The sequence below is a fragment of the Trichechus manatus genome, unplaced genomic scaffold (assembly GCF_000243295.1).
Source record: "Trichechus manatus latirostris isolate Lorelei unplaced genomic scaffold, TriManLat1.0 scaffold00007, whole genome shotgun sequence".
Classification (NCBI taxonomy): Eukaryota; Metazoa; Chordata; class Mammalia; order Sirenia; family Trichechidae; genus Trichechus; species Trichechus manatus.
In genome coordinates, this window is record NW_004443943.1 from 12,649,172 (window position 1) to 12,667,644 (window position 18,473).

Genomic DNA, 18,473 nt, shown 5'->3' on the forward strand with positions numbered 1-18,473 from the left:
GGGGGGGGGGGAACTGCCAGCTTCATTGAAAAGTGTGCTTATTTATTCTTACATCCATTCACTCAACAATTATTTTTTTAGTACCAACCCTGTGCCTGATATTGTGCTTGGCACTAGGGGTAAAATGTTCAGCAAAAAGATACATAGTTCTTTTCCTCAAAGATCTTAAAATTCAGCAAAGGGGCAGAAATTAGTCAAATAATCACACAAATAAAGATAAAATAACAAATTACATAAGTACTAATGGTAGAGATATGTGTTAACATGGCAGTATATAACAGGTGAGTTTGAGCTGTTCAGAAAAGTCAGAGAAAACTTTCCTAGGTAAGTGATGATTGATCCAAGATCAAATAAAAATGAGATGATATGGATCCTTTTTGAAAAACAACTTTACAAAATTAATTTAGATCCCCAATGGAGTCTATGGGAGTCTAGGAACACTGGCTCATTTCATAACTCCACATCATTTTAAAATTCAAGGCACTTAAAAATAAGATCACTAACCTTTTTATTTTTTCCAATCCAATTTTTCTAATTTCATAGCCCATGCCTTTTTAACTGAATATATCAAGAGACCAAGGGAAGTCCTGTAGTTCTCTAGCTCTTTATTCACTCTACAGGATGGACATAAAATCTGAAAATATGCCATGTTTGATCATTTAAGTGACCAAATAATGCCCTATTTTATAGGATGACATACCACCTCACTACACCAGAGTGGTTTGTGACTGGCTGGATGACAATTTCCAAAACTGCACTGAATAACTTGGCAGGACAGATTAGGCTAAAGACTCAGGATTATTTAGTGAAATCTGAGGCAGTACATCATTTGAGGCCAAATCTCACAAATGCATGTGCAGAGATTGATGGAAAAGTAGTGCTAATGCAACATGTATACTATAATTTTGCACACTGCACTGAATTATGCATTGATAGTGTGGGTCAGCATATTGAACAAAATAGGTATTGTGAGGTAAGGTGAACAAATTATTCATTACGTGTATTCACCTGTTTCCCAGCTTTACAGCCATTCACAGAACATGTCCAAGAATCTAGACTTAGCGCGTCTTCAGTGATGAAACTGATGGTTTCTTAGTGCCATATTTTCCTGGAAACATTCAACACCACAGTAACTTACTTTGCCTAACCCACATCTAAATAAATTGGTAGCCTGTGATACTTTCACCAAGTTGAACAGTGTTTTTAAAAAATGACCACCTGGATGTGAATCACTTGGGATGCTTGTTAAAAACAGATATTTAATGACCCTTTTCCAAATCTATTAAATCAGCAGTTAGAGAGCCATGCTGAATGTTCAGCTCTACCTTGTATAATCAGTCCTGGCCATGGTTGGCAGGATAAAGAGGTAATATCAGCTGGCAGAATCTGGCATTAGACTTGTTGCTATAAGCTCAGTGTCCAGCCTTGGTCCCCCACCTACCCAATGAGTTGCCTGCTTGCCCAGTTTATAGAACTGAGTTTCTGCCTTGGTTCCTAAGACTCCATTTCTGCCCCCAGAAGCAGGGCTCCTCCTTGATGCTCAGCAAGAGTGCTAGGTTCCCAAATAACCATGCTAATTCTTAGCCACTCCCATCTCCCTAGATACTGTAGGCTGCCCACTATGTCTCTTGCTATTATGTGATTCTGTAAAAAAGTGAGAAGCACAATTCTGCTCTGAGTCAGACAGATCATGCAGAACATTACAGATTTATTATCTAGTCCCTTGCTAATCAAAGTGGTATCCACAGATTAGCAGCACTGATATCATCTGGGCATGTTTTAGGAACGCAGTATCTTAAACTACCTCAAACCTAGTAAGCTACTGTGGTAGGCTGATAATGGCTCTCAAAGACATATGTAAGCCCTAATCCCTGGAATCTGTGAATGTTACTTTATATGGGGAGATATTTGCTAGTGTAATTAAATTAAAGATCTTGAGATTGTATTGAATTTTATTCAGGTGGGCTCTAACATCAATCACCAATGCCGTTATAAGAAAGAGGAAGAGGGAGATTATACACACAAAAGGGGAGAAGGCTGTGAAGGCAGAGGCAGAGATTCGAGTAATGCAGCCACAAGCAAAGGAATGCCAGCAACCACCAGACCTTGAAGAGATAAGAACAGATTCTCCCCTAGAGCCTCTGGAGCAGAGCTTCAAACTGGTTCATTCAGGTTTGAACTCCTGATGAAAATTTGCATTTCTAACAAGTTTCCAGGCGATGCTAATGCTGCTGGTTAGGGACCAATTCTGAAAACCACTAGTAGAGCAGTGGTTCTCCAAATTTATTATAGATAAGAATCACCTGGGGATCCTGTTAAAAATGTAGATTCTGATTCAGTATAGCTGGGGTGGAAACGCAAATTCTCAGCAGGCAGAGGTCTGAACCAGAATGACCCAGTTCAAAACCCTTCTCTGGAGGGAGTGTGCTCCTGCCATATTTTGATTGCAGCTGAGTGAAACTGATATTGAACTTGAAGCTGCAAGAACCATGAGAGAATAAGTCACTGATGTTTTAAGCCACCCAGTTGGTAGTCATTTGTTATAGCACCCATAGGAAACTAATACATCTACTGAATCACATCTTAACACACATACTAACAAGATTCACAGGTGACTGGTATACGTTGAAATTTGAGAAGCACTGACCTAGCCATACGAGAACTACAGATCAAGCCCAAGTGTGCCCCACCTCTTTGGCCCATTTAATCTGGAGAGCCGACCTTTTCCACAGGGATCCATCTATACATGGATCAGTTTTCTAGCCCAGTTCTGTGCAGTCACTGTTAATTCTAGTTCCCATCTGATGAACACTTGGATGTAAACATGATTGCAGCTGATCTCCCTTAACATAAAAGAAAGCAAACACTTAACCAACTATTAGTTATCAATTGAAGCTTGGAATTAGGTCTTTTGCCCTCAATATGGAGTACTACTTTCTTCAGGGGAATTAGCATTTTTTAAAAGACAATCTACCCTGTATTTGAAGAATGCATTACCAATAGGTTTCAATGTACTATATATAGGCTGCTTTACTGCTACTGCAAAAGCATAATAGTTTAAATTATATTAGAAGAGATCTCCAAATTTCTGATATTCTCTCTAAAGATTATACTTTTTTTTAATGAAAGCATAGCATTCTTTTGCTTAAATTATTCTTAGACTCTCGTAAGCTAAAACAATTATTTCCTGATAAAAGTTCAAGATATTAATCTGAATATGTGCATAATGCTGACATCAATAGTCTCTTACATCGATGATATTGTTGTTTTAGTTGCTGTCCAGTCGATTCTGACTCATGGCGACCTCATGTGTGCAGAGTAGAACTGGTCCATATGGTTTAAAAGGCTCTGACATTTCAGAAGCAGATCACCAGGGCTGTCCTCTGAGGCACCTCTGGTTGGGCTGAAACCGCCAACCTTTCAGCTAGAAGTCAAGCACTTAACCGTTTGCATCACCTAGGGACTCCTATAGTTATCCTGATAGAAATGACTTAATATAAAACTTTAAGAGGCTTAAATGAAAAGCAAAGTTATTACACATTAGAGAAAAAATAAGTGCCCCCATTCCAAGTAGCTGTATCTAAGGTGCCCTGGGTACCACTTGAGGAGGGACGATAATGAGCAGTGTCTATATTGGCCATAGCAGTTTCCATTGTCAGCTGTAAGAGATCATTCAGCCATTTAAAACTGATTGCCACAGGCGTTATTTTCCATAGACAAGCTCCTGCGGGTGTCCCTAACAATTTGAAATTTACTAGTCAATACTTGTTACAATCATCTAAAATATTTCCTTCATGAGACACAATATACAAACTGGTCAGGATATCTGATCAGATATTATCAAAGTTAAAAAAAAAAGTTCCCTTTTTACAAGATCAACAATGTACTAAGTCCAAGTACGTGAACTGATTGACTGATAATATATGTCAGAGTAAAGGTAGAAAGGAGAAGGGAAGGTGGCCTGGATCTATTGTGAACGCATGGTGCCTGCTGTTCTCGGCTAGTCCTGGAGATAGACAATGGCCACGGAATTCTCTCATAGGACCCCAATCAATAGTCATGGCAGGCAGGAGATAGGCCTCTCATCAACTTCGTCGATAAGCAAGTATTGATTTGGGACTATGATGCAGTATCTCTGAGCTATGGAGGGAGGCATAAGCAATGGTGAGGTACACAGTCCCTGCTCTCAAAGATTCTGCCTGCTAGTGTAGAAGCTGAAAATAAATCCACAGAAACTAGGAGAGAGCCATTCGGTTCCACTTGTGCATTGCAGCAGAAGCAAACATGAGTTTCTTTAATCGCAGCGACTCACCAAAGCATTCAAAGAAATGGTCTAAAGGCTCTACTTCAGTTTCATTTTATCATTCAATCTTTTCAGCAATTCTTAACAGAGAAAAGGGCAGCCTCTTTTGCTTTCCTTAAACCTTATTTTATTTCAACTCTATCCTTCAATTAAATGAGAAAAAGTCTCTATTCAATTTTTCCCAGTTTGAGTCCTTTCCCAAGAGCCTGCAGCTACAGTAAGATGTTTCTTTGCAGACTAACCTCTTGGTACAACTGTCCAGCACACTATACTATACCAATTAAAACTAGCAAGGCAAATTGGAAGCTACTTTGTAATGTGTTTTTTCCCTATTAGGGGGAATAGAGGTTGTTGGGTTCCTGTTCTTTAATTTGCTTATGATCTTAAAAGGTGCTATTATGTGTGAAATGAAAGCATGTACCTGATCCAAAGCAAGACAGTCTAATACAATTTGATGAGTATTTTTAATTACTGAGCTTCTTAATTACAAAATCAAAAATATTTTTATGAGTGGGTATTTCTGGATCTTTTTTTTACCCCCTAACTGAAAGTCAAGCAATCAGTGCAACTGTGCATCTAAACAAATATTCAAGTAGGAATGAAAGATTATCTCAGGTGAAATTTTACTTAAAGATACTTTTTAAACACCCCTTGTAGCCTGCATTTCCATTTGTACATTTATATTGTTGGGCAGTCTTAGTTACTGGGTGCCAAGCTTATTGCCTTAACTACACTGAACATTTTCTGCAAAATGGATAACATCTTAATCCACTACAATTCCAACAAAGTGCTAAACTCAGTCACTGCTTAGTGAATGTTTACTGATTAAATTGATCCATCTATAGGAAAAATCCTCATAAATCAAAGGTTTAACCTTTCAAATGTGCTAGCTATTTAAAAGGATTTTTATTTTGTCCAATAACAAAATTAATCTTGAATTTCTTGATAAATCTTATTAGGTATGGTGGTTTGATCTGTGGTAATGCAGAAGAGGTATCCCATGAACAGAGACTGATTAATAACAAGTTTACATCTGACACAGGGCTGTAGATTCTGCCTCTAAAGTTCTTTTCTTGAAATTCACCTATGATGAAATTGCTTCCCTTACACACACACACACCACACACCTTTCCATTTCTAAATCCTACGCACTTTTTAAATTCAGTGTAGGCATTGTTTTTCTACTGTCCCTTCTGTGTGCTTCCGTAACACCCTGTTCGTGTTCACCTCTGCCGAACCATTTACCATTCTGAATTTAAAAATCAATATCCGGTCCACACCCTAACTCTGAGTGATTTCAGGGCTAGCAACTGCGTGTCTCCACATTTCTGGTATCTACCAATGTATGACACAGAGTAAGTTTTGAAGGATGAACAAAAACAGTTCTTTTCCTTTTATCTATCTAATTCTTACTGGAGTGCCAACACTTTCTCCTGTCTAAATGTCATGAAAGGGCAACAGGAGAAAATCACAATGCCTAGAGTGTCCACAAATGGTAAAATCAGCCCTAAAATGAACACACGTGGCCAAGCTCTAGAAACCTTTGTGTCTGGTGACACAGCTTTAGACTTCAGCTTTGCATCCAGAATGCTGACAGATACGACGGCTGAGCAGTATTACAGTGAGGAGAATTGATTTTACTAATGCATTAAACAAGTGCAGCGTTTTTATGCTAAGCAATTAGTTTTTGGCAAGGAAAGCTCTATGTATAAAAAGGAACCTTTTTTCCTTGGTGACAGAACAATTTTCTTCACTGGAGTAAAACATTCTTTTTACAATCTAAATGTTTGGAGAGTATATTAAAGTAAAAAGAGTAATAATATCCTCTATCTGTGGCTTGTGAAAATACAACAGATGTTACGTGGAGGGGAAAGAAAATTATCCAGAGGGTCCCAGGGCTTCCGTTCTATTCCACAATCGCTACCTATTCTCAAAAATGGGAATAGACTAGGACACCGTCCCCAAGCCTCAATTTCATCACTTGTAAAATGAGAAGACTGAGAAGGGCCGCTCATTGCTAATTGGTGATTTTCTGCTCTCCTATACAAACCTGGATCTCTAATTTTGACCTCCTGGATGTGTTTATGACAGATGCTGTCAATAAAATACTATCTCAATATCAGTCACAACTATGTTGTTCTGATCACCACTGCTCAGAAAAAAAAAAAAAAAAATCACAGAAAAACAGAGCTCTTACGGGCCCTGTGAATTTATTTAACCAACCTTCTTGCACCAGTAAGCAAGGGGGGCTCATAAATCATTCCCCTGTGATCTTCATCTGGTTCGATTTCCAAGTAATTCTGTCTCACAACTGTACAATATTCCTACTCACAGGGAATTTCTTTCTCTAATCCAAATGTAGCAACTCTAGGTTCTGTAATTTTCTCTTCTTCTGGTGAATAATACTGTTTTTTGTCCTTTTACCAGTTAATCTTCATTTTGATTTCTTGATTCTTACAAGTTTTTCACTTGAAAGTACAAGTGTATTCCCAAAGGGAAAAGGAAAACACAGGGAGCATAGCCTGGCAAATGCCCATTTTACACTAGAAGTCTCACAGAATAAAGTAGTTTTTGTTAGATCTTGCAATGCAATTTATTTGCCCCCAGGTTATCCAAACCTTCTTGCTGTGAAAGCTTACTCACATGATGTTTTTCTTCCTTCTTTGTTTTGTCCTGCAAGATAGGCAGCAGTGGAGCCCCAAGTGATAAGTACATCCAAACCCACTGCCGTTGAGTCGATTCCAACTCATAGCGACTCTATCGGACAGAGTAGAACTGTCTCATACGGTTTCCAAGGCTGTAAACAGAAGCAGACTGCCATATCTTCTCCCACAGAGTGGCTGATGGGTTCAAACTGCCAACCTTACAGTGAGGAGCCAAGCGGTTAACCAATGCACCACCTCCAATATGTACATATGAAACCCAAACCAAACCCACTGCAGTCGAGTCAATTCTGACTCATAGCGACTCTATAGGACACAGCAGAATTGCCCCATAGGGTTTCCAAGGAGCAGCTGGTGGATTTGAACTGCCATTCTTCTGGTTAGCAGCTGTAGCTCTTAACCATGTACATAGCAGCTAGTTAATACATTCTTGACAGGTGATTGATTAACTGGTAGGGCACTCAAGTCCATGAATATCCAGCTAGCAACTCACTAGAAAGAGATCCTTCCCCTCTAATCTATCTAATGATGGAAAGGTTTGTAAGACAACATGACAGGTCATCTGAATGTACTCATATTAAATTCATGCCTAGTCATACTCACACAAAAGTTACGTAAAACTTTGATTTAAAACATTTTTAAAACTTCTTGTACATTTAAAATGTTGATAGTATCATCAACAACAATGAAAAGTAACAGTATTTTTGGCTTACTATCAAAGATGGTTGGCGCCCTGGTGGCATAGTGGTTATGCATTCAGCCACTAACCAAAAGGTCAGCAGTTCGAATCCACCAGCTGCTCCTTGGAAACTCTATGGGGCAGTTCTACTCTGTCGACTGTTGCAATGGATATTATAGATTTCTTAGCCTCTTGAGCAAAAGCTCAAACTGTATTTGTTTAGTTTAATTATGGTTCACATGGTACAGAAAAGAACCTTTCTAGTTATCTTCTTAATAATCAGATGCTATAGAACCAAACACTTGAATTCTAACCCCTAGTTAGTTTTCCAATAGTAGATTGGCTGATTTCACAATCTAAATGTTTGGGGAGTATATCAAAGTAAAAACAATCTAATATGCTCTTTATATAGCTTGTGACAATACAACAAATGGCACCTGGAGGGGAAAGAAAACTATCCAGAGGGTCCCAGGGCTTCAGGGCTTCCAAAACCTCTGTTCTAGAATGAAATGTTCAAGGTGTTTAGACCCAGAGAGACAAATGAAATTGATAGGTTAAGGTCAAGAAGTGGACAGTAGTACTTTCTAAGATGCACCATAAACAAGGTCTGATACTAATTAAAAATGTGCATTCATACCCAATGCCTAGAGTAATGTTTAGGGTATATTAGGACTCAAACTATGTTTGCTGGTTGAATGAATGAGCACGCTCTAGTCTCTGATAAATGTGTCAAGAGACAGTCCCTCCAGGAGATGGCCAATGAACTTCACACTTACTTCAATCAGCATCTCTGAATCGTTCTTTGACTTCCTAGTGATTGGTTACCTTAGGGAAATTATGGCTGTACAACAATAGTATGCAAGAAAAGAATAATTAAGGTGAAAGTTCTGGGTCTGTGTGAATCTGAGAATATTTTGTAAAGTTAGGATAATAAGGGAAGGGCACTAATAGTTTATGAGTACTCTCTCGGCTTTTTATGCCCATTGTCTCTCAAGTAATGATCAAAAATAATTTTCTGAAGTAGATACTCAGATGAGGAGACTGAAGCTCACAGATGTTTTGAAATTTGTCCAGGTCAAACTCGAAGTTTCTGGAGGCAGGATTAGCACCATGTCATTACATGATTTGTATTTAAACGAAAAGCAAGGTATGTGTGTGTAAATCTACTGTATGAGATTGAAACTACTACCCTAAACCGTATATTTTTTCATACTAAAACAACGCTACGTATATTAGTTTCCTATGTCTGCTGTAACAAATTACTATAAACTATGTGATGTTAAAAAAAAAAAATTATTGGCTCCTAGTTATGGAGGCTAGAAGTCCAAATTCAAGGTGTCCCTACCGCCATGCTCTCTCCAAAGGCTCTAGGGAAAATTCTTTCTTGTCTCTCTCAAATTCTGTTGGTCCCAGGTGTTCCTGAACTTGTGACAGTATAACTCTTATCTCTGCCTCTGTCTTCATTTAGTCATCCTCCCTCTGTGTCCCTTTGTCTTTGTGTCTCTTGCTCTCTTTTTACAAGAATACCAGTCAGACTGGATTAGGGCTCACACGACTTCAGTATGACCTCATGTTAACTAATTACCTCTGCAAAGACCCTATTTCCAAATCAGGTCATGTTCACAAGTATCTGGGGTTAGGACTTCAACATATCTTTTTTTGGGGGGAGGGGGCACAATTGAGCCTATAACTCTACACAAGTATTATGCAAAAGTTGTGAATATTAATATATTGGAATTCAATGGCAGGGAAAGCGACTCCAAGATAACCTTTCCTAGTTTATCTTTCAATATAAGGCAAGAATTACCTTAAACATATAGACTCTCTATGGACTCACTGTAATGTATACTTCACTTTAGGCAACAAGAGCTAAAATCCTGACACAAAATGAGGATCCAGTGTATGAAATGGGTCATTTAGTTTTTCTCAAGCTATGTAGATATATCTTAAGGAAGAATCCAACTAGTGCTATTCATTATAGCTTTGCCTTAGGGAAGTTCCCTTTCTGCAGTTTGCCTTTTATTTTTCCTTCTGGAAATAAAGCTCATGTTTTTTATGTATTTGGGAGAAGCGGACTTAAATTCTAAAAACCTTCCAACTAGAAGGAGCCATCTACATTTCTCAGATGACAAAAATGAGGTCTGTGTGAGTGTATTGTTCATAGAAAAAAGCTTAATAAATGAGTATTGAAAGATGAAATGAGACCCTTTTAAATGATTTGAGTACAAGGTTTATAAAGTAATCAAAGAGTTGACTACCATATTTGTATTTATAAAGCATGCTGCACCTAAATAACCATATTTCTCTTGAGAAATGCTTCATCTACCTTGAGATATGAATAATGATGCAGGTCAAGAAGAAAGAGATGAAGGTACATCCTTCTTCTGATGCCCGAGACAGCTGCTAGATATTTAAATAGATTCACTGAATTCCCATAAGATTAGGAATATGTATCATCAACTATCTCTACTTTCACTTACTAGTATCTGAATTGACTAGAGAATATGAACATAATTTAGGTATTAGATAGTGGGAAAAAAAGCATAAATACTGTTTGTTATCAGCAAGAAAACTACTTTTTTGTAAACCTGTGTTTGGATACTTTTAAACAGAGCTACTTGACCATTTGCATCTCTGACTTAGGCATGGACAGAACCTTTTTTTTTTTTTTTTTTAATATTTTGGAGTCATTAGCATAGCTAATGAAAGCTATTCTAAAAAAACTTTGTTAAATAATGAACAGAAAGCAAAAAGGAGATTCTGTCACTGAGGGACACACACAGACACACAGACACACACAGGATCTCAGGTCAGTTGAAAAAGGAGTACAGAAGAAGTTTCTAATCCAGCAATTGCTTATCAAGGTCCAAATGCTGGGAACAGATTCCTAGTATATTTTTGCTTTCTTGGCTCTGCCTCCACGTGACACATGGATGGAGTCACTTATCTACCTGGTCCCTTTCTCTGCTACAGTCAAAGGAGCCAAAGACAATCTTGCCAGACTCCCTCAAGATACTGTTCCCAAGCCAACTCTGAGTGCCAGCAGCGGAACTAAGATGGCTGTCACCCTGAATGATTGTTCTTTCTGTGATTTATATTAAAGTTAAACCCCACCCCTTTCAAGATGTACTGTGCTGATTCATCTTACTCCTTTCCCCAACACACATATACACAAACACAAGATGAAATGCAATTATGCAATGTTCCCATTTTAGAACTACAGTATAACTCTACCTTAATGAAACACCTCAGGAATACATTTTATGTCCATTTCTTCCTTTTATTCTCATTCCACCATCTTACTATGGGTCCTTATTACCTTTCGCCTGAAATGGCTACAGTAGTGTCATAATAATTTCTCCCAATTCTAATTCATCCTTCACCATTTCTATATTAACTCTTCAGAACCTCACTTCTAGAATGTGATTCATATTTGTAAGTCTTCAATGATGCTCCATAGCCCAAAAAACAAAGATAAATGCTTTCCTACTGTGGCATTCAAGGCTTCCACAATACAGACAGCACCTGTCTTTTCTGCTTGTTTTCTATTTCCCTATACTGGGTCAACTGCAACACTTAATCTTATTTAAAAGACTTTATCTTTCTACCTTTCAGCCTTTGCTAATGTTATTCCCTTTAAATGGACTGGTTCTCTATGTACTTGATACTGGTGTTATAAAGCTTCCTGAAGTAGCTGCAAGCCATCTGCAGACAATTAAAAACTAAGACAGTTAGTTTTGACTGAATGAAGCAAAGCACCATTCAGAGAACATTCAAATTAGAGCCAGAAGGGAAACAGATTCTTGTTCGAGAATTTTATAACTTCACCAAAATACTTTACCAACATGAATCAACTTTTAATTACTATTTTTAAAAAAGTTATACAAAGGAGCACAGTCCTACTTTAATCCTTCCAACTTTATTTTCCAACGAGCTGCCCACTGGAGAAAGAATTTAAGTGATAAAGAAGAAGGAGAGTAGTCAAGAAAAAAAAAAAAAGTTCATCTCCTGAATTTCATTTTTGGCACTTCTTGTTTTATAATTATTGATGTTTTCGTCTTCCATATTAGTTTATTAACTCCTTGAAGACAAAGACCATGTATCCAGTTTTGATTATTCCATTTTATAATGCACATGGCTAATCAGACCCATTCTATCATGTGCTATTCTTAGGCTCACAGGGTAAATCACAAAATAAAACGAATTAATGGAAACTAATCAAATCCTCCCCAAATACCTACAATAACTGTTTTTATATGAATGCTATTATAGCAGTTTTTTTTTTGTTGTTGTTGTTTGTTTTTGCTTTTAATCTAGCAGGTTATATGACACTGCAGAAACAGAGAGGCTTTAGAAAGAGAGGAAGAAGGCCTGGTGGTGCAGTGGTTAAGCACTCAGCTGCTAACCAAAAGGAACCCAAAAGTAGGCAGTTCGAACTCACCAGCTGCTCTGAGAGAGAAAGATGTTGCAGTCCATTTCCATAAAGATTACAGCCTTGGAAACCCTATGGGACTGTTCTACTCTGTCCTATAGGGACGCTACGAGTGGGAATCGACTCCATGGCAATGGCTTTGGGTTTTTTTGATTTAGAAAGGGAAGCTTAAATTCTTTCTCCACCTTTTCCAAGCTGAGCTATCTGGGGAAAGTTCTTTCCCTCTCTGAACCTCAGTTTCCTCAACTGTGAAAAGTGCACAGCTAAACTTACATTGCCAGATAATTATTACGATTAAATGAGAAAACACATTAAAGTATGTAACTAAAATGTTTTAGGCACTCATCAGTGGTTTGTTCCTTTATTCCTTTCTTTGCCCCATCCCCTTCCTCCAAGGCATTCCATATATATTCACTGTATACAATTTATTGAGTGTTACCATTCACGGAATTATTTATGGGTTAGTAGGATCTCTTAAACATCAAAGAGTATTCAGACTTGGGGAACTAAATAAATAAGAATAGACTTTCAGGCATAATGATAAACATGTAAGTACCTTCTGACTCAGTGGGGCATACTATGAGACTAGAGATCTGTAGAACTTGGTATCAGTAACCCAAGGGCATTTCCCTATCACTTATTATTCATACTACATAAACTAGAGACTTAATTATATATTGTATACATTTTAGATGGTCTTGTAAGGATAGTCTTATCTTTCCAACTAGATCGTAAAGTTTTTGAATGTAGAGATCTAACAGTCTGGAGTCCCTATAGGGCCCCCACCCCCACAAAGTGGCTCAGAGGTAGGCATTTAAAAACTACTTCTGTTAATTGACTGACATCCACAGAAGAATTTAATCCAAACAAAAGCTATTGTAACGGACTTGGTAAATGAGGTCCAAACCATTACAATGAGTTACTCCGGAGGTTCAACAGAGTTAAAGCAATAACGGAAACAAGTTAATTAATGGAAACTAATTAATTCTCCAAAAATACCTGAAAACGTTACTTCCCTGTAGGAAAAAAAAGCAAATGGAAGTCATTTAACTACAAATGTCTGATTAAGTGCTAGAGTTAGGGATAGAATATACTCCATGGAATTCCAGTTCTTACTCCAACTATAATGTATGTCCCATTAAGAGGCTTGCAAAGCCCTACCTCAACACGATTCTCATAACAAACAAGAGGTGAGAAAACACTTAAGTTTCCTTAAATGTTATACAATATGCCACACCATTAAATATTGTGAATTAATCTGACAAGAAATGAAAGCGTCACTGGAAATTTAGTTTGCCTATGCTCCATTCTGGTATATGTGCAAATCTTAAGGGCATCTGAGGAATAATTCATCCTACTCACATTACAATCATTTTCTGCCTCTGTTAGCACTTTTCTAGTTAATTATTTCAAAATTAACTTGACGTTTGCTCATGAAATTTTAAGCCACTGAAGACCAGGGTAAATGGCATATTCTATGCAGTTTATGTTCCATTTAAGGGAAAACCAATTTTATTATCTCCCTTGTTTTATCTGCATCTCTTTTTGCTCCTAGTTGTAAGTTTGTTAGGTACACATACTTCAGCTCCTTTTGCGTAGGAAGATTGTCAATGATACCATCAGGGCCTGGTAAATTTTGTGTCTGCGTGGTTGAGATCGGCTGCTAACCAAAAGGTGTGCAGTTTGAATCCACTAACCGCTCCTTGGAAACCCTATGGGACTGTTCTATTCTGTCTTACAGGGTCGCTATGAGTCGGAATCGACTCGATGGCAGTGGGTATAGCAGCAATTAGCACAATTTCTTAGGAGCGCGCACACACACACACACACACGCACAAAAATATATGGGAAATTAGATAAGCCCCAAAACATTCATCACTGCAACCATAATTTATGACACTGTTCTAGTACTTTTTGATGATTTACAAAATTCTACACTGAGCACCCAGTAGGTGTTAAGCATTGTTCTGTATGTTGCGGATACAGCACGAATAAGGCGGATTAATTTCTACTCTCATGGAACTTGTTTTCTTATTTTACTGGATGGTGATGTTGGTTTATACAGAGAATAAGTAAGCAGTAAGAAAATAAAATGATTTTAGTTATTAGCAAGTGCTATAAGAAACCTGAAAGAGCATGATATGACAAAGAGTGACTTGTGTGTTCTTTACATAGTATGGTTAAAGGAAGACCTCTTTGAAGTCATGATAATTAAACTCAGAAACGACCGAGAGGGAGCTAACATGAGAAGTTTTCAGAAAGACCATTCTAGGTGGTGGGAATATTAAGTGCAAAAGCCTTGAGGCAGGGGATAGAAACAAGGGGGGAAGCAGCAGGAGAAAACATTAACGGGTAGGGAAGAGCTGAGAACATAGAGACTTATAAATAATGGTAGAGATTTTATTTTGAATGCAGTTAAAGCCTTAGAAGGATTTTAAGTAGCGTTTAAGGAATGATGGTACCTGATTGATATTTTTGAAGACTAACTGAAAAGTTGAAAGTTCAAGTCCACCCAGAGATGCCTTGAAAGAAAGGCCTGGTGATCTACTTTTGAAAAATCAACCATTGAAAACTCTATGGAGCAGAGTTCTGCTCTGACACACACGCAGTCTCCATGAGTTGGAACTGACTCTACAGCAACTGGTTTCTTTTCTTTTTTTTATGTGATGATTGGATTGAGGGAGTGCTGGTTAGTAGTCTAGATACGCAAGATGATGGTTTGGATAGAATGGCCAAGGATAAAAGGAGAAAAGTAAGTGGACTGAGGATGTATTTTGGCAGAAAAGCAGATAGGACTTACGAATAGATAGCACGTGTTGAGGGCAAAAGAAGAATCAAGAGTTGTTATTGTGGTTTTGGTCTGAACAATAGCGCAGATGGTGCTTCCATTTAATGAGAGGGAAAAGTCTGGAGAAGGAAGTTAGGAAAATTCAGGACTAAAGTGGTAAAAAACTCATGGACATATTATTAGTAATTCACAGATAAGAGAACAGAGGCCCAAAAATGTCATGAAATTTGCTTGAATTCATATGTTCAAGTCGGAATGTGAATGAACTTTGTCTAACTTTATAGTCCATGCCTTTTTTTTACTCTGTTTTCTGGATCTCTTTGCACGCATTTTTAAAAGAATGCAAACCTGAATTTACAAATGTTCAGATTACAAAAATGGCCCACTGCTGAGATACTTTCTTTCTGTGTATTCCTCTGCATAGAGACATGATTTCATCTATAAAATATTTTACATATGGCAATTAGAGACACCATTATGCAAAGTGAAAAGCAACCATACTTTCAAATGAGCATAAATCTTGCCAGCTACATAACTACAGGTCGAAACAGGTTTAAAACACTAAATAATTAAAATAATAGGTGTGATCCTAATTAACTTTTGAATTTGGTAGATGACAGTATTATGCAACTTATCTCAAAACTAAATGGGAAAGAGTTTAGATTTCTAATATTTTGAAGACTCAAAATGGTAATAAAACGACTAGGCCTCCTCCTTCTTATAGCTGCCTCATATTTACAAACAGCTGGTATCCTGTGTCGAGATCAAAGGTGAGCGCTCTTCAGAGGCCCCAGGGAGTAAGAAGGGGCTACAGAATACATTTTGTCAGAGAAAAGGATATTATATAGAATAGTGCTTTGATTTTTCTAGTGAAGTTAAAAGAGATTATTTAACACAAGTGGTTGTGGATGATAATATTCAGTGCAATTTTTTCCCAGTTTTATCAATTGAAGAACTCATCTGAATAGTTAGCCAGTACTAATCACTAAATTTTAGAGTATTGCACCTAGGAAAATGTGTGTTCCAAATTGTAAACAAACATGATTTTGTGGGCCATTTCAAGAAATGTATTTATTGTTTCAATAAAGCGTTTTAAGCTGACCTGGGGTGAATATGCGCTACTAAAGAAGTAGGAGACTCAGTCTTTTTTGCTAAGAAGGTGATGGTTTAGTCATTACACTCTAGTTGAAAAGTGATGGTGAGGATCACTAAAGTCAGACAGCAGTTAACAGTAATACAAAGAATTTCACTGGGAAAAAATATGAACTTTTTAAAATTAAATGTATACATAGTACAAATGAAATTATTAACCTATAAACAGTTAATAATGACAACTTCCCTGAGATAACTAACTCATGCAGCAGAGGAAGAGCTGATGAAATCTAATAGAGATGCTATGTTGATTTTATATTCCAGATATAGTTGCATTATAAAGCAGTATCAGTGAATATGGCATAATTAAGATACAACTTCTTGTTAAAAGATGTGTTCACTCTTTAGGTACTGTAGTGACAGGCTACTCTTTCTGAAATTTAATTTTCCTTACTAAAACAGTATCACAAAAGTCAATGAACAAAGGAAACCATTTATGTTATTGTTTTATAGTCAGAGGTCATAATAATAGCTGACGCGTACATTGTAGAAGACGTCAACTTCATTGTTTTCAGGCATTTATTCCATGTGTATTTCATAAAACAACCCCAGGATTACTAAAAGATATATTATGGAACAAAAACAATAAAACTCATCCCAAATCAGACAGCTAAATGGCAACATGGGAACAAAATTAAGACAAAGTTTTTCAACACAAAACTGATTTAAATAGGATAGTTTATGATTAGTCACAATTTAATAAAAGCATAACTTCAAAGATTTCCAAACAAAAGTAGAAATAAATATCATTATAATTAACACGAACTTGCACATAGAGCTAGTATGAACACAACTTACATTGTCTTCTAACAGATTGTATTGAAGATTTTGACATTAATAGCTCATTTCAAGGCAATCATTAAAAGATTTTAATGAATAAATAGAAAATGGTTTGCTGACCTTATGACTTAATTAAGGGCCTATTTATTTGAAAGAACCAACCTTCTCTTAGTTACACTAATCCTGAAGTTCTTGGCTCTGTGAGCAGCCAGACTTCAAAATCACCCTCTCATCACCCTCTCACCACTGCTCAGCAAGAGGGAATGCTCTGTTCTAGGCTGTTCCTCTACAGTTCTGCATTTATTATGAAAACTCAGTCATGTTGGAGAAAATTTGAGGTTGTGAAAGATGAGGTTGAACAAAAGAATATAATTAAAAATAGAAAATGACAAGGAAATGATTTTTATGATCTCTAGAAAATATCTAAAAGTGGTAGGGTTTCTGAAGCCAATGACCACATTTAAAAATTCAGGTTATTAACTTGGCAGTAAGACTGCAGTATGAATGAGCATAAAAGGCAATGTTTGTAAGGATTCACGCTTATCAATAATCTAATTGAACATTCGTCCTTTGGTGATTGACTTATTTCACTCAGCATAATGTCCTCCAAATTCATCCATGTTGTGAGATGTTTCATGGCTTCATCATTATTCTTTATCATTGTATAGTATTGTATGAGACTACTATTATAAAAAGTCTAGAATAGGTTTACATACAGAAACAAACCTTCTGTGATGGTTACCAGGGATGGGAGGTGGGAGAGAAGGAGAATCATTAAATAGACAGTAGACGCGTGTTAATTCTGGTGAAGGGAGAGGCAATACACAATTCAGGGGAAGTCAGCAAAATGTGACCAAGGCAAAGGAAGACACTGAGAGGTACACAAAAATAAAGGGCAACTATGGTAAATACTATAACATATACAATCCTGCAACAACAGTAATAACAAACAATAATCTGTGAGTGGATACATAGGTACAAATGTATGCTAAATAGGTGTAGAAGGTCATATGGGAGTATATCCACATGCATATATAGGTATGGTTGTGGATATTTCTATACACATATTTTTAGGTGCTACATGTATATTCATATATATAATAGAGCACATAAGGGGCACAGTTATGAAAACTTCTTAGATATAACCAAATCTCTTGTGGAACTGAGCTACTGGGCTTACAGGCTAAGGACCATAGTGTCGGAGGACACTTAGGTCAACTGGCATAACATAGCTCGGAAAAATAATGTTCTACATCCTAGTTTAGTGAGTAGCATCGGGGTCTTAAAAGTTTGTGAACGGGGACTTGGGCAGACTTGGTTGTGGCAGTATGCTTGTCTGTTTTCCCATTCTTGCCTATTCTGTGATATTCTTTGGACTCAGGCAGACATGGCTGTGGCAGCATGCTTGTCTGCTTCCCACTTTTGTCCTTTTGAATATATGCCAAATAAAACTTTCTTTTTACTTTACTAAACTTTGTGATGTTTTTCCCCTACAACAGTTAATGGCACTGTAAGCAGGATCTGAAGCTATGAATCCAGTCAACTTCGAAGAGACCTGGACTGCGGAGCAGAAGCCGACAAAGAAAGGTCCTATCTTCTGGACCCCCATGTTCCCACTCCATGTCCCTTCAACGCTGACGGGGTGAGTGCTCTCAGAAAACGAACCTTTGCTTATT